The sequence below is a fragment of the Helianthus annuus genome, chromosome 11 (assembly GCF_002127325.2).
Source record: "Helianthus annuus cultivar XRQ/B chromosome 11, HanXRQr2.0-SUNRISE, whole genome shotgun sequence".
In the NCBI taxonomy this organism is placed as follows: Eukaryota; Viridiplantae; Streptophyta; class Magnoliopsida; order Asterales; family Asteraceae; genus Helianthus; species Helianthus annuus.
In genome coordinates, this window is record NC_035443.2 from 156441311 (window position 1) to 156465034 (window position 23724).

Consider the following 23724-nt stretch of genomic DNA (forward strand, 5'->3'; position numbering starts at 1 on the left):
TTGCCTATCTATTATAAATATTCTTTAAACATTTCACATTGAAATCAATCTTCTCTACTCAGAAATTTGTCTATCAGTTTTCATAAGCATTGGTAAGAATACCATTGACTGTTCTTTAAGATATTGATTGATAATTTATTACAATGTGTTAGTATATATTGTTTTTTTTCTAATCCTTTCTTTGAATGTTATGCAGAAATGGAACAAGCTGCAATCACACTGTTGAATAAGTTGGACCTCAACGTTGATAACTACACCATCAGAATACGCATTGTTCATTTGTGGACAAGAGCTGATTTCAATAACGCTAGAAAAATTTATTGTTATGATATGATAGTCATGGACAGTGAGGTAAGCGTTCATACACTTATGTTTTAATTTAATTTTATATACTGTTAATTCTTAAAGTACCTATTTTTTGTATAAATTAATGCTGTTGTTTGTCAGGGAACAAAAATGTAAGCTTTTGTTTTGGCTAAAAACGCATCTGGATATCAACATCTTTTAGAAGAAAAGCGTTGTTTGACGATTCGAAATCCTTCCTTGGGTGAGAATCGTCAGAAGGTCAAGTACGCTAACGGTGGTTTGAAGATTAACCTTAATAACAACACCGTTGTTGAGGAATGCCACGAGGCTATTGGTTCTGAATGGGGTTTTGATTTTACTCCGTTTGATTCTGTTGTGGAGGATCCAACAGCTGACAACAAGTTCTTTAAAAGTCCAATTGGTATCATATACCAATTAAAACTATATAATACAACATAACACATTTTTTATTTTGTTGACACTTTTTACTTTTTTTCCCAGATGTAATTGGTTTTGTGGTGAAAAGTTTTCCCTTCGAGGTAGACATGGAAACTAATAATGGAAAAAACCAGAAGAAAGTCACCTTTATGTTTGAAGACTTGAAGTATTTATTTATTTTTTCTTCACTTTTATTCCTTATAATATTATCGTTTTTTATGTTATGTATTCTAAACTACTACTTTTATTGTTAACTTTTTTAATTTCCAGCAATAAGCAGATCTTTGTGACACTTTGGGACGGTTATGCGGATCAAATAATGGAGTACGAGAGCAGCAATCGAGGTGAAAAAAATGTCGTCGTAATCATTTAGTTTGGGAAATACAGATTCTGGGGAGGTATTGTATTACTTTAAATATATTGTGTTTTTTCTTTACGGTTTCACTTTAAATAGTTGTTTAAATTAATTAAAAAAAAATTATAATTATGTACAGGGCATTTGTCTGTTTCTAATTTGTATACCGTCACCCTAGTCTTAATTAACAGTGATATTGATGAAGTTGCTGAGTTTAAACAAAGGTTCACTATCCTAATATGTTTTTATAATTTTGTAGGCAGCTCTGTGATTGTAAATAATTATTTTTCATTTTTTATTAGATTTATCGAGAAACTTTCTCCCGAAATTTCTTCCAGTTATTCTGGCTTAAGTTCTTCTGTTGTGAAGTATGCCACTGAAGAGTTCCTATCTGACTTGACTTTTTATTCCATTGGGTCGTTAAACTCAAGGTAACACGGATAAAAATTGTTTTAATATGTTTTCCTTCATCTATTTTGTTATACATTATCTATATCTTAAACACAGACGAAGTTTGTTGTCATTGTTGGGACTATCAAGAGTTTTGCATCGAACAATGAGTGGTTTTACAACGCGTGCACAACCTGCAACAAAAAGGTTTCAACCATTACTGTTGTTAAAGAGAAGCAGGATGGTACTGATGGTTTTGAAGAGGTTACTGTCTTGGAATGCAAGACTGATGTTTGTAATACAAAGAACGTTTCATCAATTCCAAGGTAAATATTATCCATGTTAAGTTTTGTTTGTCAAAAAAAGTAAATCTCATTATTATATTTTGCAGAATTAGGCTTTATATACGTGTGCAAGATTGTACTGGTATTGTTAGTCTGACATTGTTTGAGCGTGAGGTGACAAAGCTTTTGAAGGTTAATGCTAATCAGCTTTTAGACAACAACATTGAAGTAAGTACTAAATAATTCCTTTTTATCATATTTTTGGTTATTATACAACAGTAAAGTATATTTTGTTTTTCAACAGTTAGCAAACGAAGGAAGCTTTCCAAAGGAGCTAAATTCTTTACTCAATATGAAGTTTGCGTTCAAGATTGTTGTTTCTTCTTTTAACATTAGCAAGAAGTCTGATGGCTACTTAGTCTCCAAGATGACTAATAACCCGGTGGTTTTATCCGAGCTTGATAAACATTTTGACACTATTCAGGTATATTTATTCCAATTCACCTTTGTACTATTATTACAATTTGCCAACAATGTTTAACTATTAATTATTATCATTTTTGTTTTTTTAATTTTTTTTAAAAAAAATCAGCCTATTGATGACGAAGCCGTCAATGTCGAACCATCCGATTCAAATCGTAATGATGATTTGCCTGTTAAGGTTTACTATCCTTTACCTTATATATCATTTAAGTTTTACTCATTATCTGTTAAATGAATATTTATAACTCATCCCTATTTATTTATTTTATTTTTATAGGATTCTATATCCCAAACGGGAGACAATGTAACCCCTTGCTCAAATGTTTTTAAAGTTGGCTTTACAACATCGTTTGATCAGAAGGATGCTGACTTGGATACGAACAACAAACGTGACTTGAAGCGCAATTTGGATACCGTGTATGACGTGGATGATGTTTCTTCCCAGTCTTCATCAAAGATGCGTAAAGACAGTGGTGTCGATGAAGTGCTTCTAATTCCAAAGAAAGAAACTTAGTCATCTATAATTCAAACATTTGATAGCATCGTTTGTTTTGTGTTCATTATTTGGATATTTTTTTGGGTTTTTTTCGAAATTTGACAATGGTTTGACTCGTGTGGTTATTTTATATGAACGTGATTGTTTCATGGTTTAGTTGTTTATTTCGAAAAACAAATTTTTTTTTTGCTACTTGTTGTTAATTATACTTTTTTTCTTATATATATGTCATGATTATTCTACTTTTTTTATTATATATACTCTGCATTATTTAAAAAAGGTATAATTTAATATAAACATATATATTAATCAGAATCATTTTTAATACAATGCGTTTTTAAAAAAATAATGTTACTCTCTCCGTCCCAGTAAAAGCGTCATATTTTGAATTTTCAAAGTCTTTATTTATAAAGTTTGACTTTAATTATATATTTTTTTTTGTTATATAAAACTTTAATTATATATTTTTTGTGTTATATGTAACTTTAAAATATTCATATTATTTTATTAAATTTGTAACGATAATTCAATTTGATGATCATTTCTAAATTTATGAGCAATTTAATTATAGATGTAATGTATTTAAGTAATGTACAAAATACGTTATCAATTTCTTTTATAAACAGTTACCATAATTTATTCTAAACATATATATTAATCAGGTTATAGAAAGTATTTCATACTATTTTAAAAAAAAAATTAACGTTTTAAGTAATACAGAATTTGAAAAAAACAATCCATTTTTAAATTTAAAAACTTTAAATATACAGAATTTAACGTTTTTAAATAAACTCCTTGTGGTTAAACATTGTAAGGAAATTCTTTGTGGTTAGATATACATGATTTAAAAATACTAATATTTTAACACTTTCTTCAATATTTATTAACCATTAGTGGAACTAAAAGGGTGTTGTTGTAATTTATGGTTAAATCCATTGTATTGGCATCAATGTTCAAAGGATAGGGGATGTTTATGTAACATTTCAAATGACGGTTGTAATTATGTTTTATTGTCCTGACCATACGCAACCATCATATCAAAACTTCATCATCCCAATGTTAAAGTGAATCGCCGACCGGAACTACTGCTACGATTATCGCCGGAATCATCTCTATTAAGCTGATCGACTCCGGAATTAGGGCTTGGCATCTTGATTTGTAGGTAACAACGTTAAGTTCCTTTAGATTATTGATGAATTTTTGATGTAATCCTTTCTATCTTTGATTTTTTACCTATACATTGATATACTTCGAATCTTAACCGTTTATGTTGTTGTTTTCCGTAAGATCGAGACTTTAATTGGTAGAAATTAGTGATTGTAGTTTATTTTTGTTATCCTATGTTCAACTTTTGTTTATATACCTAGTATACTTTATACATAAATGTTAGGTTATGATTCTGTATTTAATCATTCACTTTAAATTTGATAGATACGGGTATAAGAACTTTAAATTTCAGAATCATTAAAATTAGTTATAATAATGTCTGTAAGGTCATAGAAATTTTGGATTATTCAACCACATAAGTTTGTGTTTTCATGATTTGAATCTTCAATATTGTTAGTCCAATCAGTGTTCTGTCTATAGTGTTTTTTTTTCTATACTGTATATATATTACTGTTCGGTAAAGTATGAGAATGTGAAATTATTTGTTTTTTGAAATCATTCATCTTAGCATTTTTGTTGTTGCAGGTTTGAAAATGTATACTTCGTTTGTAAAGTATCTTCTAAAGCCATCATCATTGAGTATAGTAAGCATTCTATATGTTACCTATAATTCAGTTTTTTTAGTAATATTTTTTAGTATTTTGATTTTTGAAACTTATAATCCTAAAATATAGTTAACACTATTATATATACAGGATGTCCCGATCGATTGGGCCGATAGGAAGCTGCGTATATATCACTCAAATGGGAAAAAATGGGTCGTAATGTTGAAACGAGTTAAAGGTATGCCAGTCTTAACTGACGGCTGGGAAACAGTTGTTTCAGAGCTTGAACTTCAAAAGGATTGTCTGCTTACATTTCTTCCATTGAACCATTTTGGTCTCCATCTTTCATCTTATGTTAATGGCGTATGTCGTCAATCTTATTTCACAATTAATCATCATCTAAGAATGGGTTTTACGGTACATAATCTCATTTCATTTTCATTACAATTTATCTTTAACATGTTTTTCACTTTTTTATAATCTAACGTACATAGCCAACATTCAATGTGTTATGTTTCATATTATGTAGATCATTGAAGATTCTTTTGTTCAACAATGTTTTGGAGACAATGTAGTGGCTGGCTCATATGAAATTAATGATAAGGGTTCTCCGTGGACAGTGTCAACAAGTAAGGTTAATTCAAACTATGTATTTTCACAAGGTTGGGCTCAACTTTGCAACGATCTTGGCGTTCAAGAAGATGATTTACTGGTTTTTGAAAAACTTAATGATGTTATGTTTGGCTTAACCGTGTATCGAGACGAGGTTGAGATAAGGTTGAGCAAGAAGGTTGAATCTGATGATGATGATGATGATGATGATGTAATTCAGATCTCTAAGGCCGATTATGATAAAGCGCTTTTTAAGGTTCGAATCTATTAAGTATTAAATTTTGTATCCATTTTTATCATTCTTTTAATTTTTTTTAAATATTATATTTGCAGGACATAGAGGAAGATGATAACCAGCCCACTTCTGATAAAAGTCCATCAGGAACAGTCACGTCAAGTACACCGAAGAAGGTTCATGTTAAAGAGACGTTGAAAGTAGGTGATGGTTTACGTTTCAAGACAAGTGACGTGCTTGTCGTGGTACACGCAAATTGAATCCCAAAAACAACTATAGAGAGTGGTAAGAGGGTATCGAACTCAGCGAGTATGTGGAAAATATGTCGATTATTTAGCTTTGCAATTAAACTACAATTAACCTAATTTGCAGAAAATAAAGATCAATGATTTAGATTGTTGTTTTGGAAAACTAAATTAATAACTAAGTGCAAATCAAAATTGGTTGTTTAACAGATTAGGAAAACAATGACCATCTTAGGATTCAGTTTCTTTAAACAATTGTGTGTAATTCCAACTAGAAAGAGTTACATAGACATAACTCGTGTATAGATAATTGAAGTGATAAAAGGGAACAAAGTACTCAGATTGTATAAACGCGAGGTTGTTTCCCGATGACCAATTAATCAATAACCAACCCTAACCCTTCCCGTGATATCTCGATTGCCAACGGCACCAAGAACGTACGATTGAGACTAGAAATTGCACCATCAATTAACACGCTACAAACAATTATGCATACACCATGATAAACAAGCAAACACAAGTTATCATTCTAGAAATTCAGAAATAAACACACAAAAGTTCAAGAGAAACCTGCACCTAAGATGATCACCGAAAGTTTTAGCCACACATAGCTTGGTGAATCATCATAACAAGCAATTCAATGTTCATACAAATCGAAAACACAAACCGAATGTTAGAAATTGTCTAGAACCAAGCCAAGATAGCCAAAATCGCCCCCAATGTGTTCTACAAACGTCCAATGATGAGAATAGGTGAAAAGGCACCCATAAACTGACTTAATGATGGCAGTTACACAATTGATCGCAGGCTCCACCGTAAATTACGGTGGACACAAACATGTTACGGTGCTTTGAAACTGCTTTACGGTGGGAACCAGGCCAATTTCAGGTCCACCGTAAATTACGGTGGGACCGTAATTTACGGTGACAACCTGCATTTTGTGCTTTGTTTCATCCTTTACTCCGCACTCATCCCGTTCAACTTTAAACCTTCCAAAGATGCACTTTTCCTCAATTTAAGCCGCCAAACCGTACCTGAGACATAAACAACAGTAGTTATCTAATTCAAGATAATTACACACATAAATGAGGGATAAACTTGTCTTTTAACATTGTAAAGGGTTGTCCAATGGACCACCCGTCACATCCCCACACTTAACCGTTGCTTGTCTCAAGCAACTCATCAAATCAGTTTCTAAACAAGTGATCAATGTAAACCAAGCAAAACATGCAATCTTTTTACTAACCCTCTTTTTAACACCCAACCAATGCACCCCTCACTATGTCTCTCCTCTCGGTTACAAGTAAGCACTAGCAATATGAGCTAGACACACAAAAGCTAACGGGCGGCTGCACAATCATAAGCTTGTACCTAAATCAATCCTTCTCCTAACAAGTGTCAAACATGAATGCAAATCAAAGGGACTTTCAAGGTTGTAACGTGGCTAGGTGTATGGGTAGGAAATGGAATATATATGAAGTAGCGAAAATTTAACCCGGTCTTTTTATTACACAATAAAACAAACTAACAACTACCAATCTAAACTACTATGTACAAGACAACTAAACATCCTTTCTTTCTTTTTTTTTTTTTTTCATTGCTTTTTCTCTTTTTTTTTTCTCTGATTTTTCTGAAATTTTTTTTTCAAGCAAACAACCATGCAATAAAGCATCAACATGTCTACATCATATTACTACAACTACTACTACTAATACTAAAAGACCGGGTCAAATTGGGCAAATTATTTAGGTAAGTAGCTAGGGGTAACAAATAATAGGCTTTTAGGCACAAAATTGGCAACTAAATGTCCAAACCCCCGCCCCTCTCACTACCATGCTCATATATATAACTTATGAGGTCCAACCCCCCAAATCCCACACTCGCTCACACCAACGAGGCTACCTAAATGCCCTTATCCTTTCTACATTCATGTCTAACTAAGGACTCAAATCGCATTCAAGCACAAGTTCTAATGCACCCCCACCCGTAGCCACTCTCATCAAAGACAATCGTTATTTATGTACAAGTGTGGCTACAACTCTCACCAAGAATGAAAGGGTATCAAGGGTTGCCGGTGCTTCAATTTAGGGTTAATCTAGGGTGTTCAAATTTTCACATTGTTTCGCTTGGCTCGAATTTTTTTTTTAAAATCTTCAAAAATTCCCCCCATCCCCACACTTGGGATACATTGACCCCAATGTATGGTTTTAGGAGGCTTTGATCACTAAAATCCATTCAACATCCACAAAAAGCTTCTACACTCAAACCCCAAACTTCTTTTTGGATTTTTTCATTTTATAATTTTTTTTATGTTTTTTCTTCTTTTTTTTTTAAAACACATGACACCACCAACAAGCACCGTCCCAAACTCAACAAAACAATCCTACACCACCCAACCGCCCAACCATAAACAAAACAAGAATACACATATGCACAAACTATACAAAAGAAAAAACACAACCTGACTAATAGTAGCGCGGTCCCGGCGGCCCAAAAAGGGAAGACATCATATCGTTCCATTCTCCGAACGCAAATGAGCCGCTACTACTTCCACCTTGTTGTTGTTGTGCTCCTTCTTGTTGTCTTGGGTCAATCCATTGTGAGTGGTGGATCGGCGGGGTTGGATACGAAACACTACCATCATACGATGGTAGAGACACATAATCCACATGTTGTGGATCCACAACCACCGGCCGCCCGGCATGATAATCAGCGTGCATTCTTCTCTCTTGGTCGTCATGATATCTATTATTCGTTTCCACCTCTTGGGAATACGCAAAGGTGCGGTTCCATGACTCTTGACGATCAAAGCTATGTTTTAACGACCGCTCTATACTTGCACTATTCCTCGTGTTTTGATCATACAACGTCCTCTCCGACCCCGACCATGTATCAAAAATAGATGCCGGAGGACGTTGATTCTCAATCACTTCTTGCATTATACCGTTATAAGCCCAACCCGGCTCATAAGACTGTTGCGTATAATCGTAAAACATACCACCATAACCTCTACCATAACCCCCTTGACCAACATTTTCACCACCATGCGGCTCGTCCGCATAGTCTTCATCTCCACTTGGAACTACTTCTTCATCACTTTCTGGCTCGTCCGGCTCACCCGGTAACAAATCTCGAGCACCCAAGTTTAGTGCCCTCCACCTTTGCCCTTCCGACTTTAACTTGTGATAACGCTCCGATTGTGTATATGTCCAACCACTTCCCATCTTGTCTAACGTAAAAGGCTGATGCCTTTTTGTTGCTCCTCGATCTTCAGATGTTATCGCCTTTTGTTGTTTCATTAACCCCGTAATTATTCAACAATACGGGACGATGTCTCTTCCACACTTATTCCAGCAGATCCATAAGTGGTTCATGATCAGATAGCGTATCGGAAAACGCGGAGACCCATGCATTAGCGAGTAAAGAACGGGTACTTCGGGAAACCTCACCTGCTCCTTGTCTCCCCTTCGTGGAATAACATTGAGAACACATATGGCTAACAACAAGTTAGCTTCTATTTTTAAATTATTCCGGTATAGAATACCACTGTATTTACCGGGTAAAAATATTGCTGCCAATATATCATTCCATCGAACATGTTTCTCCGGTTTAACCAGGAGGTCATCAAGAGTCGGTATCATATAATCACTAGCCGTTAGCTTCATTTGCGATGGCCTGTCATATTGGTTAACCTTAAGAGTTGCCATCCACTCTTGAATTTCGGTCATAAACAGGTTGCTTTTGTCTTTATCATAACAACTAAGCGCCCCCTCCCAACCTAGGGCGCGAAATTTATCAAACACCCCGAACTGGCCAAATTGGACCTCATTAACTTCTCTTTCACAAATGAATGCAGCAGCCTTGTTCTTCAACTTATTCATGTTGTCATGGTAGAGTGTCGGTTTCCACTCCTAGGCTTGATCATCTAATGGACCCGAATTCCATTTTGGCTTTTCAGCCGGGTCCAACTCCATCTCCTCCTCACTTTCACTTTCGCTTTCATCCACTCGACCCATGTATTGTCTCTTTCTTGGTTGTTGTTCCGGCTGTTTACCCTTTCCCTTCGAAGACGAAGATGAACTAGCTCCGGTCTTTTCTTTTGTTCGTGCCATTTTCTACACACATAAGAGTAAACAACACAACCAACGAAACAAAATTAAACTCTTTTCTCCAACATATCCCCACACTTGCTTGTTACTACGGTTGTAGATGTTAGTGAACTATAAGTGTATAAATTTTTCAAAAATTTGGGCATGGTGTCTCTACAATGTAGAAATCCCCAAAAGTTCACTACTTTACTAACCATCCTACATCTACAACCATACTCATGTTCAAGAACAAGTAACAAGTAACACTATGAACAAGCAAGTGGGTATGAACAAACATCAACAATAACCTTAATCTTCACAATGCATCATCACAATACAACAATTAAACTTCCATACCTTGTTTGAAGATGTAAGAAACACAAATGAGGCAAAAACTTCAAAAAGCCCCAAAATTTTCGAAGCTAGGGTTTGAAGTTCGGACCCAAAAACGGCGTTTCCTTGTAAATCTCTTGTCAAAATCAGAAACTACGTGAAAAATTAGTCAAGATAGACTCCGATTTCACTTAGTTTGGACAAGAATTGATGAAGTTATGGAGGGTTGAAGGTTGGAGAAGAAGAAGAAGTTGTGGGTCTTTGAAAGAGATGGAGATGGATGGTGATAGATGGAGTGAAGAATTGGGTGGTTGGGGAATAACTCACGTGACCAGATGTTATGATTTGTGTGTTTTTTTTTTTATATATTAAATGCGGAACCTAAACGACTCACCAGTTTTTTCTGCGTACCGTAACTTACGGTCAGACCGTAAGTTACGGTGGAATCTGAACAAAAATTCCTGCCGTAAACCAGTAGCCAAACGCCGTAAAGACCCAACTTTTTTCATTTCCACCGTAAATTACGGTGAGACCGTAAATTACGGTGGCTTCTGGGTGTTTCTGGTTTGGGAAAAATGCTGTTTTGAGTTCATTTTTTTTTATTTTCATGTTTTTCGATTTTTTTTTTCATATTTTTAAATTTTTTCAAAAACGTGTAAAAATCACCCTACCCCCTCAAAAGTCCCGTGTTGTCCTCAACACAATGTTAGAGTAATTCGTGACTCGAACGTCCCCACACTTGTTTCAAACACGGATTTCAAGGAAATACGGTAATTGCACAAACTATACAAAACAAACAAAACAAAACACTACTATGTACACTACCAAACCTGGGCCTCTCATGGTTGTTCCTCATCGACCGGGCGCAAGATGTAGCCCGCTTTGTCAAGCTCCAAGTTATTGATGTCGTTTCCCTCCAAGTATGGCTTCAACCGGTGACCGTTCACCGTTTGTTGCTTAAGTGTTTGCTCATCTTGGATGTCTACATCACCAAACCTTCCAACTCTCCGAATGACGTACGGACCCATCCATTTGCTTTTAAGCTTACCCGCGAACATCTTGAGTTATACAACCAAACTTTTTGCCCCACTTCAAACGTTTTCTTTCTCAATTTCGCATCAGGCACCTTCTTGAGTTTATCTTTATAAGCCGATGCACATTCATACGCCTCATCCCAAATCTCTTCTATCTCGCTCAATTGCAACTTCCTCAACTTCCCCGCCTCGTCATAATCCGCGTTAACCGTCTTAATTGCCCAATGTGCTCTATGCGCTAACTCCATTGGCAAGTGACAACCCTTACCATACACCATCCGGTAAGGCGTTGTGCCAATAGGAGTTTTGTAGGCCGTTCGGTATGCCCACAATGCATCGTCTAACTTACTCGACCAATCCTTTCTATCCATTCTTACCGTCTTCATGAGAATCTCTTTGATTTGACGGTTGGACACTTCGACTTGTCCACTTGTTTGCGGATGGTAAGGTGTGGCAATTCGGTGATTCACGCTATACCTCTTCAATAGTTTCCCAAAGTTGAAGTTCTTGAAATGCGAACCACCATCACTTATAATGACCCGCGGAATTCCAAAACGAGAGAAAATGTTGGATTGAACAAATTTACAAACAACCGAATGGTCGTTTGTTCGTGTTGCAACAGCTTCAATCCACTTCGAGACATAATCCACCGCTACCAAAATGTATAGGAAGCCATTCGAATTCGGGAAGGGACCCATAAAATCTATACCCCATACATCAAATATCTCAACAACCAAGATTGGTTGTAACGGCATCTCATCCCTCTTCGATATACTTCCCATTTTTTGACAATTTATGCAATTTCTAGCGAATTCACATGCATCCTTGAAAATGGTGGGCCAATAAAACCCACATGAAAGAACCCGATAGCCTGTTTTGTGCCCACTAAAATGACCCCCACATGCGGACGAATGGGTATGGGTCAAAATTTCCAACACTTCTGTCTCGGGCACACACCTTCGTATAACTTAATCCGGTCCAATCTTGAAGAGATCCGGTTCATCCCAAATATATTGCTTCACTTGAACCATAAATTGTTGTCGGCGCTTCTTGGTCCAATGACTTGGGATGGCACCCGTGGCTAAGTAGTTGACATAGTGAGCATACCACGGTGCAACGAAGGTGGAAACGGCTAAAAGTTGCTCGTCGGGAAAACTTTCATTGATCTCACTAACATCATCGATCCCTTCCAACGGAATCCGAGATAAATGATCCGCTACTACATTCTCGCTTCCCTTTTTGTCTCAGATTTCTAAATCAAACTCTTGTAGCAATAATACCCACCGAATCAAACGAGGCTTCGCATCCTTTTTCTCCATCAAATATCGGACCGCGCTATGATCAGAATAAACCACCACTTTGCTTCCCCAAATATACGAGCGAAACTTATCCAAAGCATACACCACCGCTAGTAATTCCTTCTCGGTTGTGGTATAATTTAGTTGCGCTTCGGATAGAGTTTTGCTTGCATAGTAAATCACCACCGGCTTTCTATCAACCCGTTGACCCAAAACTGCACCAATAGTGGTGTCGCTAGCATCACACATTATCTCGAACAGCTTTGACCAATCCGGTGGTTGCAAGATAGGAGCCTTGATCAAGTGTTCCTTCAAAACAGTGAAAGCTTGCATACACTCATTAGTAAAATCAAATGGGACATCTTTTAATAACAAGTTGCATAAGGGTTTGGTGATAACACTAAAACCCTTTATGAAACGTCTATAAAATCCCGCGTGTCCCAAGAATGACCTTACACCCTTAACATTTTTCGGAGGTGGCAAAGATGATATTACCCGTATTTTTGCCTTATCCACCTCCATCCCCCCTTCAGAAATTACATGACCCAACACAATGCCCTCTTGCACCATGAAATGACTTTTCTCCCAACTTAGCACTAAGTTTTTCTCAACGCATCTTTTCAACACTTTTTGTAATTCGTTGAGACAAGCATCAAAACTAGTGCCAAAAATGGAGAAGTCATCCATAAATACTTCGAGCGACTCTCCAACCATGTCCGAGAAAATACTCATCATACATCGTTGGAAAGTTACCGGAGCATTGCACAAGACAAATGGCATTCGCCTAAAGGCAAAGGTGCCATATGGACAAGTGAAAGTGGTCTTGTGTTGGTCATCCGGGTGTATTGCTATTTGATTGTAACCCGAATACCCATCCAAAAAATAGTAGTATTTTTGACCCGATAGTTTTTCAATAATTTGATCAATGAATGGTAGCGGGAAATGATCCTTAGAAGTGGCTGCATTCAATTTCCGGTAGTCAATACATACACGCCACCCGGTAACCGGTCGGGTGGCAATTTGTTCACCACTTTCGTCCTTGACTACTTGAATGCCGGCCTTCTTAGGCACAACTTGGGTGGGACTCACCCAAGCGCTATCCGAAATCGGATAAATAATTCCCGCATCCAACTATTTAATTACCTCTTTTTTAACTACCTCCCGTAGGTTCGGATTCAATCGCCTTTGAGCCTCTCGTGTCGACTTTGCATCTTTAGTGGTAATGATCTTATGCATGACAATGGATGGACTAATTCCTCTGAGATCGGCAATCGTCCATCCGATAGCTCCCTTGTTCTCTTTCAAAACCTCCAACAATGCTTGCTCTTGTGCCAACTCCAAATTAGAGGCAATAATGACCGGTAAAGTGTCATTATCCCCTAAAAATACATACTTCAAGTGGCTCGGCAAGTCTTTAAGCTCCAACTTTGGCGGTTCCTCTAATGATGGATTAGTACCCGAATCAATCTCTGCCGGTAGACCTTCGAACTGGTGGGTCCATGGCGGTCGACCTTCTTTCAACGCCATCGCATCTTGCTTTTCCTCTTCAACCCGGAGTGCATAAGCATGTACCTGTTCAGAAAAATCACACAGGCAAACATCCAAACCATCCTCCTCATACTCATGCGGGTTGCATCCGTCAACTATATCTGCCATGAAACACTCATCAACACCATTAGCATTAGAATTGTTAGTAAAAACATTCAAACGCATTTTTCTATTCCCAAAAGTCATATCGACTGTACCAAATCTACAATCGATTACTGCATGTGCGGTGCTCAAAAATGGCCGACCCAAAATTACATTTTGTTGTTGTTTTGGGTCCGCGGATGAGTAGTCCAAGACTAGAAAGTCAACCGGGTAATAAAATTCATCAATTTTAACAATTACATTTTGCACCATCCCCCGGGGTAACTTATGAGACAAATCGGCCAAAACAACCGTTGTCTCCACTCTTGCTAACGGACCAAAATCATATTGGTCATATAAGCCCCCCGGTAAAATGCTCACCCCGGCTCCAAGATCTAACAACGCCTTAGCCATTTGAAAATTACCAACTTGTATGTTAATCAATGGCGTACCCGGATCTTGGAGCTTAGGAGGAAGCTCCCCATTTAAAACTGCACTTACTTGTCCGGTTAAATCGGCCCGCTTAGGCACTTTTTTCTTGTTTTGCCTTTTTTGCGTACATAGCTCTTTTAAAAATTTGGCATAGGCGGGTACTTGTTTTATTGCATCGAGAAGTGGTAGGTTAATTTTAGCTTGTTTAAACATGTCCCACATTTCTTCTTTTTGGGGACCTCTCGATACAATAAAGTTTTTCTTTCCCGGGTCAAGTAAAGCCGATGGAAAAGGGACTTGACTCGGTTCACCCTCAACTTTTTCATTATTTTCATGTTCTTTATTTTCACTCACACCCGGTTTGTTAACATTTAATTCTTTTGGTTTTACCGGTGAAACATCATCATCACTATCATTACCCATGATGTCCTCAACTACCCCCTCAACCAATTCGGGTGAAAAATTGGCTTTAAACTCTTTCCCACTTCTTAAAACACTAACATGATGAACATTAACATTACCTCGTGACGTACCATGCGAAGGGTTACCTTAGTGTCGCTAGGAAGTTGACCCTTGTTTTTCTTCAATTCAGCCACGTCGGTTGCTAATTGACCCATTTGGGTTGTTAGTGATTGGATGCTTTTGTCGCGAACCTCATCCTTTTGCATTCGAACTTCATCGAGTTGGTTCCATTTTTGCATCTCCATTTGCATGCTCTTTAGCATCTCCATCATCTCGTTTCCACCCGAAGACCCCCTTGCTCTTGACCCGTTTGATATTGTCTTTGATAGCCTTGGTTGTTCCCGCCTCGGTATCCACCTTGGTAATTGTAAGGTTGGCGTGAACCAAAGTTACCTTGGCTACCTTGGAAGTTCGGGTTGGCTTGATTTGAAGGGTTCCCATACCGAAAACTTGGGTGGTTCCTCAACCCGGGGTGGTAGGTATTAGAGTTCATGTTGTTGTAATTTCTACCACCCCCTCCTTGACCTTGACCTTGAACCACATGGACTTCTTCATATTGCCCTTCCAACATCCCTTGGCAATTTTCAGCCGCATGACCTATTTCATTACACAAAGCACAAACATCATAAATCTGGTTAGTAGTTTGAACATTACCATCATCTATGGCGTGCACTTGAGGTCGGGCAATGGCCGGTCGTGCTCTCCTTGATGCTTGAGCTTTTCTCTTTGATGTAGTTGCCATGCTCTCCAAGAACTCCCAATCACCGTTCTCATAATTTGTTCCAAAAGTCCCACCGGTAATAGACATCAAATCACGTGCATCTTCGGCACTCAACCCCTCGTGAAAGGCATTCATCAACTCCCATAATTCAATTCCATGGCGAGGGCAATTTTTAATCATCATATTGAAACGCTCAAATGCCTCGTGAAACATCTCACCATGTTGTTGTTGGAAGCTTCTCAACCCCTTTCTTGCGTCGTTGGTCTTTTGGGCGGTGTAAAACTCATCCAAGAAGGTTTGTTGCATCTCCCCCCATGTATATATGGATGCCGAAGGCAAAGTGTAGAACCATTTTTTCGCCTTATCTTCCAAAGAAAATTGGAATAATACCAATTTAATATCATCGGCCGAGAACCCTTGACTCCCAAGAGTGTTACAAATCGAGTCATAAGCCTCCAAATGAAAGTAAGGCTCCTCCGTTGCTAACCCCTTATACTTTGGTAGACTTTGTAAAGAGTTGGTCCTCACTTCAAATGTCCTCCCTTGATCACTGTGAGGAATTACTACCGGTGAAGGGTTTTGGGTGATTACCGGCCTAAAATGTGCTTCGATGCCCCTCACATTTTCTCTAAGGTGTCTCCTTGGTACACCAAACCTACCTCTTGGAGGAATAGGACCCATTGGCCTTGGTACTTGCCCTTGTGGTGCAATTGGTTGTTGAAACTGTTTTTGTCGCATCGGTGGCCGTTGAGGTGGTCTTTGAAATTGCGGTTGTACATTTTGCGGCCGAATTTGTTGCAATGGGATAGGATGTTGCATTGGTGGCCCTTGTGGTCTTGGCCGAATGTGTTGTGGTATGAGTTGTTGTTGTTGTGGCATTCCACCGACACTTGCCATCCCTTGAGATTGACTTTGCACATATCCGAATTCTCCTTGATCACCATAACCCCGTAAGTATACCCATCTTCATCATAACCCTCAAACTCCTCAAATCCTTCATCATACCCATCTCCTTGAATTCCCAACGATTGCCCAAATGGAAGGGTTGAATATTGAAAACCCGCTTGGTTCGATGGTCTAAATGTTGAAGTAGCATGGACAATGGTCGAAATTGGTGCCATGGTATGGCTTGAATATGACGGACCCGCACCCGGGAAGAAATGGGACAATGGTGGTATAGTAGTGGAGGGGTTAAAGGTAATGGTTGGCTCTTCTTGGGTAGTGATGGGTTGTGTGGTGTTGGTTGGTGTAGTGTCATGAGGTGGAGTAGGAATTGTAGTGGAATTTGGTATGGTTGTGTTTGGTGATGGTTGGGTGGAAGTAGGTATGAATGATGAGGTCGTTTGACCCGTTGTAGGTGGAATTTGTGAATCGGCCATGATGTTTCTTGGTGTAATTGGTGAAGTGGGTGAACCAATGATTCGGTTTTCTCGTAATAAAACCCTGTTTTGCCTTAGCGTTCTTTCGATTTCCGGATCAAATGACAATGGTGACGCTTTGTGAGAGCCTCTAGTATGCATGCACCTGTAGAACCTGCACACTAAACACACCAGTGTAAACCCGAAAATAACAAAGCAAAACTAACAAACTGACACACGTTGCGCACTACTCCCCGGAAACTGCGCCAAAATTTGACGTGCTTGTCGTGGTACACGCAAATTTAATCCCAAAAACAACTATAGACAGTGGTAAGAGGGTATCGAACTCAGGGAGTATGTGGAAAATATGTCGATTATATAGCTTTGCAATTAAACTACAATTAACCTAATTTGCAGAAAATAAAGATCACTGATTTAGATTGTTGTTTTGGAAAACTAAATTAATAACTAAGTGCAAATCAAAATTGGTTGTTTAACAGAATAGGAAAACAATGACCATCTTAGGATTCAGTTTCTTTAAACAATTGTGTGTAATTCCAACTAGAAAGAGTTACATAGACATAACTCGTGTATAGATAATTGAAGTGATAAAAGGGAACAACGTACTCGGATTGTATAAACGCGAGGTTGTTTCCCGATGACCAATTAATCAATAACCAACCCTAACCCTTCCCGTGATATCTCGATTGCCAACGGCACCAAGAACGTACGATTGAGACTAGAAATTGCACTATCAATTAACACGCTGTGACAATTATGCATACACCATGATAAACAAGCAAACACAAGTTATCATTCTAGAAATTCAGAAATAAACACACAAAATTTCAAGAGAAACCTTCACCTAAGATGATCGCCGAAAGTTTTAGCCACACATAGCTTGGTGAATCATCATAACAAGCAATTCAATGTTCATACAAATCGAAAACACAAACTGAATGTTAGAAATTGTCTAGAACCAAGCCAAGATAGCCAAAATCGCCCCCAATGTGTTCTACAAACGTCCAATGATGAGAATAGGTGAAAAGGCACCCATAAACAGACTTAATGATGGCAGTTACACAATTGATCGCAGGCTCCACCGTAATTTACGGCTCCACCGTAAATTACGGTGGACACAAACATGTTACGGTGCTTTGAAACTGCTTTACGGTGGGAACTAGGCCAATTTCAGGTCCACCGTAAATTACGGTGGGACCGTAATTTACGGTGACAACCTGCATTTTGTGCTTTGTTTCATCCTTTGCTCCGTACTCATCCCGTTCAACTTTATACCTTCCAAAGCTGCACTTTTCCTCAATTTAAGCCGCCAAACCGTACCTGAGACATAAACAACAGTAGTTATCTAATTCAAGATAATTACACACATAAATGAGGGATAAACTTGTCTTTTAACATTGTAAAGGGTTGTCCAATGGACCACCCGTCAACAAGAGAAGATGTAAGTTTACAACCACTATTATATATTTATATTAATTTAGTTATGATACTGCGTATTATAACTCATGTTTATGAATTCAAGCTTCAATTAACCCATACCAACATTAGTACTGATTTTAGACCTACGGTTTCATCTATATCATTACTTTTATAGGCTGTTTTTTTTGTTTGTTTGTACAAACACATTGTTTAATCAATTTGCTTTTTAAGTAATGTACATGAAATAGTTTCAATGCTCATATTAGTTGTATTAGATGTTTAACAACTACATTGTTTATTTCCTAGGTTTACCAGTCAAATATTAATTAAATAATGATGACATTGTACAATTAATTTAATAACTTTAGTATATTAGAAAAATAACCTCCAACTTTATTAGATCAAATTGAAAGACAGTCTAGGATGTATGTTAGCCTTTTTTTTTCTCAAAATATAGTACATTTTGTATATGTAAAATGATGCAGAATAATTTTAGCTTTAAATTTATAAAACATATAAGATGTAAAATATTTCATGTGCTAACTCTATTCTTTCACAACAGGTTAAAGGAAAGGGAAAAGGTAAACTTTTTGTCGACCGATCCGTCACAGTCGATAATTTCAACAAACAATGCAAAGGCCGAAAACGTTCTACAACATCTGCTCAAACTGTTAAGGTATTAAATATTTTATGTATTTTATTTTAAGTTTACTAATATCCATTTGTATTGTCATTATTTTCTTAGTTATATTCATACGGTTTGATAGAAAATTGATAATTGTTGCTGAATAACAAGTTTAAAATTTAAATTATTGAATTTTTCGTATTTTATTTCTTTGTGGTCGTATTGAATATGTTGAGATTCATGTTCAAGTAGAATGAATCCAGTATTAGTTTAGTAAAAAGTGAATACGTTTAGAATCAATGTTCTTAATTGTTTTTAAGTCGTACAAAGTGTATATATTATGTGTAAAAATCTTTAAGTAAACTATTTGTTTTTCAGCCAAATCAGTATGTTATCCAATTTCATAAATAGGCTTTGTACAAGATAACTTTAATTGTACAATATATACTATATTTGTTGTTAACTACCTCTATATATTTATTTTCCTTAAACAAGACAAAGAAACGGTTAACTGCTGTTCAAAATGTGAAGCATCGAAAGAAGGTTACAAGGAATGCAAACAAAGTTTTCGGTCTCGGCATGGATCCAGAATTCTTCAACTTTAGCCGTAAAGCAGAGTATAGGTTGGTACTTTTTTTACATGATCAACCATAAAAAATTTTATAATTTTTTATATTTGCTTATATTTTGCTTTCTTTCAACGCATTTAGCGGCTTCCTGTTAAGGTTGTTAATAGAGCCGGCCTGTCTGAAAGCTTGCATGTCACACCCTCAAATTACCACTTAGGGAGTATCCCTGTTAGGCGTGTGACCACTAGTAATGAGCCACCAATTACATTGAATCCATAAGTTTAAAATAAAGTTTCATCATTTAATAGTAATAAAATCCAAACATACGTAATTCAAAAACCATCAAGTTCAGCGGAAGCGTTAACGTAACATAATGTAAATACTTTCCAAACATCCATAGTAAATAAATGTTTGATAAATAAACTCATCAATGCAACCATGACCACTCACGCCCTCCAGCCAGCAAGTTCCTGTTCCCAAGTACCTAACGACCTGCGAGCATGTAACAAGTGTATCAGACAAAGCTGGCGAGTTCACAGTTTTAGAAAACGTTTGTTACCAGTTATATGTAAAACCGTTCAATAACCAATGCAAGTAATATTGTTAATATCTCAATTTCGAACAAGACGGCTCCTGAAGTACATGACTGCCCTTCCCACGTACTCCTATCCAGTACTGGGCCCGACTGGGTCATTAGTTCACATCCGTCCTCTCTAGGAGCGGTGTGAGGGTGCCAAACCTAAGTAGCGCTACTAACTAATACCCGTTACCCTCCAGGTAACATAATAAGGGACTTACAAGAATGATAGATGAGAATATTAACCAATATACCCGTTTTTACCCAAACCACTTGTGACAACCCGTGATTTACGGCTCCTAATTACGTGATTAACAGGCGATTAACGCGATAAGAAATAGTGTTTACATCGCGAATTAACTTAATTAAGCCTTTGGAGTGCCTAGGAACGTCTATCCGACTTTACAATGCGCGAACGGTGGTTTACAGAGAAGCCTGTGAAACGTTAAACGGCAACGGATTGAAACCGTATGAAATACTGACAACACCGACAAATACGGATGTCCTGCGAATATTCTATATTCATAAAATTAATTTTTGTGAATTTATTGGACTTCTGAACGTCACAAAACACAGACGCAAACGAAAAATGGATTAGAAACGGCAAACGGGGCATTTACACGATTTTACCATTCACGACGCACGAACGCGACAACATCGAATACCGGCACTATTTTATGTATTTTTAAATCAAAAAAAATATAATTCGCGATATTTTTACGATAATCGGGTATTGATATCGGGTCACGTAGGAACGATCGGGCCATTTTAAACGCGAGATTGGGCTTGTGGGCCTTGGGCCCAAGCCCAAAGCCCACTAACCTAATTTTTGTTATAAATACTAGATCCTCATTTGTGCAGGCTTTAGCAAACCAGACAACAACATAACCACACCTCACTTCCCTCCCTTTCTTCCTCGGCTGATTGACCGGAGCCGATTAACCGGCGGAGCCGGCGACCACCGGCGGCGATGGTGGTCTCCAGTTGCGACACCCTCTCCGACACCACGACAGCTCATCACCTTTTCCCCTTTCAATACCCGCACACACTCACCGACCCCCCTGCGTCGGTAAACAAAACAGACCACCACCACCATGAACCGGTGGTGGTGCGGCGGCGCTGCACAGAGAAGACGAGAGGAGTAGAAAGAGAGAGGGAGAGGACCGGCGGTCAGAAGCTCGGACCGCCGGTCGGTTCACTTTTCCGGTGGTTCTTGCCTTTACCCGACATGGTTTCGCAGCAGAGGAGAGAGAGAAGCTCCGGTCGTCTTCTCCGACACCGGCAATAGTGACAGCGGCGGTCACAAGCAGCGAGAGAGAAAGAACCGGCGGTCGGAGATTCGGACCGCCGGTCAGTTCATTTGTTCGGTGGTCACAGACCCGGTCCGACGGTTGGCATCAAGATTCAGAAGTCCTGGTCATTGTCCGACGGGTTTGCCGGTAAGTCTCTCCGACTGATTCCTTTCTTTACTTTCTGATGAAGAAGATGATGTTAATGGCTTGCTGTGTCGAGGAAAGTGATAATTTTGCGGAAGATAATGATGTTTTGAAGCAGGTTACGTAAGGATCAGTTCCGATTAGACGATGGTTCGGGTTTCGTGTTCGGGTTCGGGTCAAACCCGGTTGACTCGGTCAACACCCGAGTCAACTCGGGTCAACAGTTGGGTCAAACAGTCAACAACAGTCAACGGTTCGGGTCAACAGGTTCGGCTCGGTCAACATAAGTTAACGGCGGTTCGCGGTTCATGATTCGGAAAGACTCGGTCAAACTGAGTCAACTCGACTCGGTCAACTCAGTTGACTCGGTCAACTCAGTCGAACGTATCGACACGCGAAGACTTGGTAAATATTAGCGGCACATTTATGTTGTTATTTTCATAGGATTAATATTACGTGAAAAACGAGCTCTAATCGATTATATATAGTTCACATCTCGAAATATTCGACAAGATTTACATAAATATTGATTACGTGTTTGAATATTGATTGATTTTGAAAAATAACGGCAACTTGTGTTGTCGGGGCGTCCAAAAACAGAGGAAACTCTGCCCGTTTTTCGAGAAAACCTGTAAAAGCAAAACACGTTTTATTGAAAAGCGACTTTTATGATAACCAATATAAATGTGTATATCACTTTTGACGACATTACATAACCTACAAAGCATGTTTATAACATTTCGACAAACCGCTTTACAAAATAACAAAACTTGATGGTTTTATAAAATAAATATATTCAGTTATATTTATTTCCAAACAACGAACAACTCGGATTCTTTTCAAAATAAATATAGTTATATATTTATTCCAAATATCGTACAACACGAATTCTTTTACAAAAATAAATATGGGTTATATATTTATTTTCAAACATAACAACTCGACGATTCCTCTATAAGATAAATATAACGCTTCATATTTATTTTATACGCCTAAACGGCATATACGTATATTTTTGGCAAATATGCACAAGACGTGATATATATAATACAAGTTATTATATATTATTTTCATACGAAACGCGATACGAGTTTGTTATATGATATTTTCATAGAAATATTCTTTTATACACGTATGACTACTCGAGACGGCTAACACACTTACAATGATATATTTATATATTTTTATATAAATATTTATTTATTTTAAGTCTCTCGGAAACTAAGTCTTTTTCAAGACTTATTAAATTGCTGCTGACATTAAACGAGACTTAACACGTATAACTTAGTCATTTTCATTAAGTTAACTATTTACCGTCGAATCGTTCGATTAACGATTCGGTAGAGCTCGAGGACACGTAGTTTAGATACTGCGTTATTTAGAAACTTATTAGATATTCCGTGTTAGGAATATTGTAGGATGCACGCTAGCGAGTCTCATCTTGGAAGCGACATCACGAAGTCGTAATTAGCTAGCTTTGCACAGGAATATTCAGGCGAGTTCATAACCCCCACTTTTTGCTGTTTTATATTTTTTTTGTAAATGTTTTTGGGGTGGAAAGACATGCATGATTTTCAAAAACATACAAAGTTTTGAACAAACGCAAAACTCGTATTACTAAATCATATTACGAATGGATTTCGGGGAACTCAAATGATTTATGAAAGGTTTATACTAAGCATACCGGTTTTTACAAAACAAATGCGTACTTTCGAAATGTGAATGATTTTTCGTAACTAAGGAGTCAGTCAGGGTGGCTGGGGAGGTTCAGCCAGGGTGGCTGGGGAGGTTCAGCCAGGGTGGCTGGGGAGGCTCAGTCAGGGTGGCTGGGGAGGTCCAGCCAGGGTGGCTGGGGTGGAATATATGTTACAATGTTTATGAATACTTTATACATGGTATGGTTAGCGTAAGGAGGTTTGTTACTTAGATCATGTGAATGGGTAGGCGGAAACTTGAGGTCATTAATCCTCAGGGTAGGACCGAGGGCCAGGAGCGATAGATCTATTTGGGTGTAGCGAGCCCAGTCCCAGGCCCAGCATAACGGACCTCGGGATGACTTTGTACCCGACGCATAAATCTGCTAGGTTTGAGCCTTCCTACTTGCATTTCACACATATCAATGGCCTTGCAAACCATTGGTGATCTCTTTTTCCTTATTTGCTACAT

General features: G+C 37.9%; 1 long non-coding RNA gene and 1 other non-coding gene across 2 annotated transcripts; both read left to right on the top strand.

The window, feature by feature from the left end:
• Positions 1–5407: 5407 nt before the first annotated feature.
• LOC110887378 lies at positions 5408–18993 on the top strand. The gene is made up of 4 exons (XR_002563266.2): positions 5408–5539; positions 11324–11326; positions 18369–18373; positions 18914–18993. It is a non-coding gene; the product is annotated as an uncharacterized LOC110887378 (long non-coding RNA).
• Positions 15705–15810, top strand: LOC118484521. The gene has a single exon (XR_004873631.1). It is a non-coding gene; the product is annotated as a small nucleolar RNA R71 (small nucleolar RNA).
• Positions 18994–23724: the final 4731 nt, after the last annotated feature.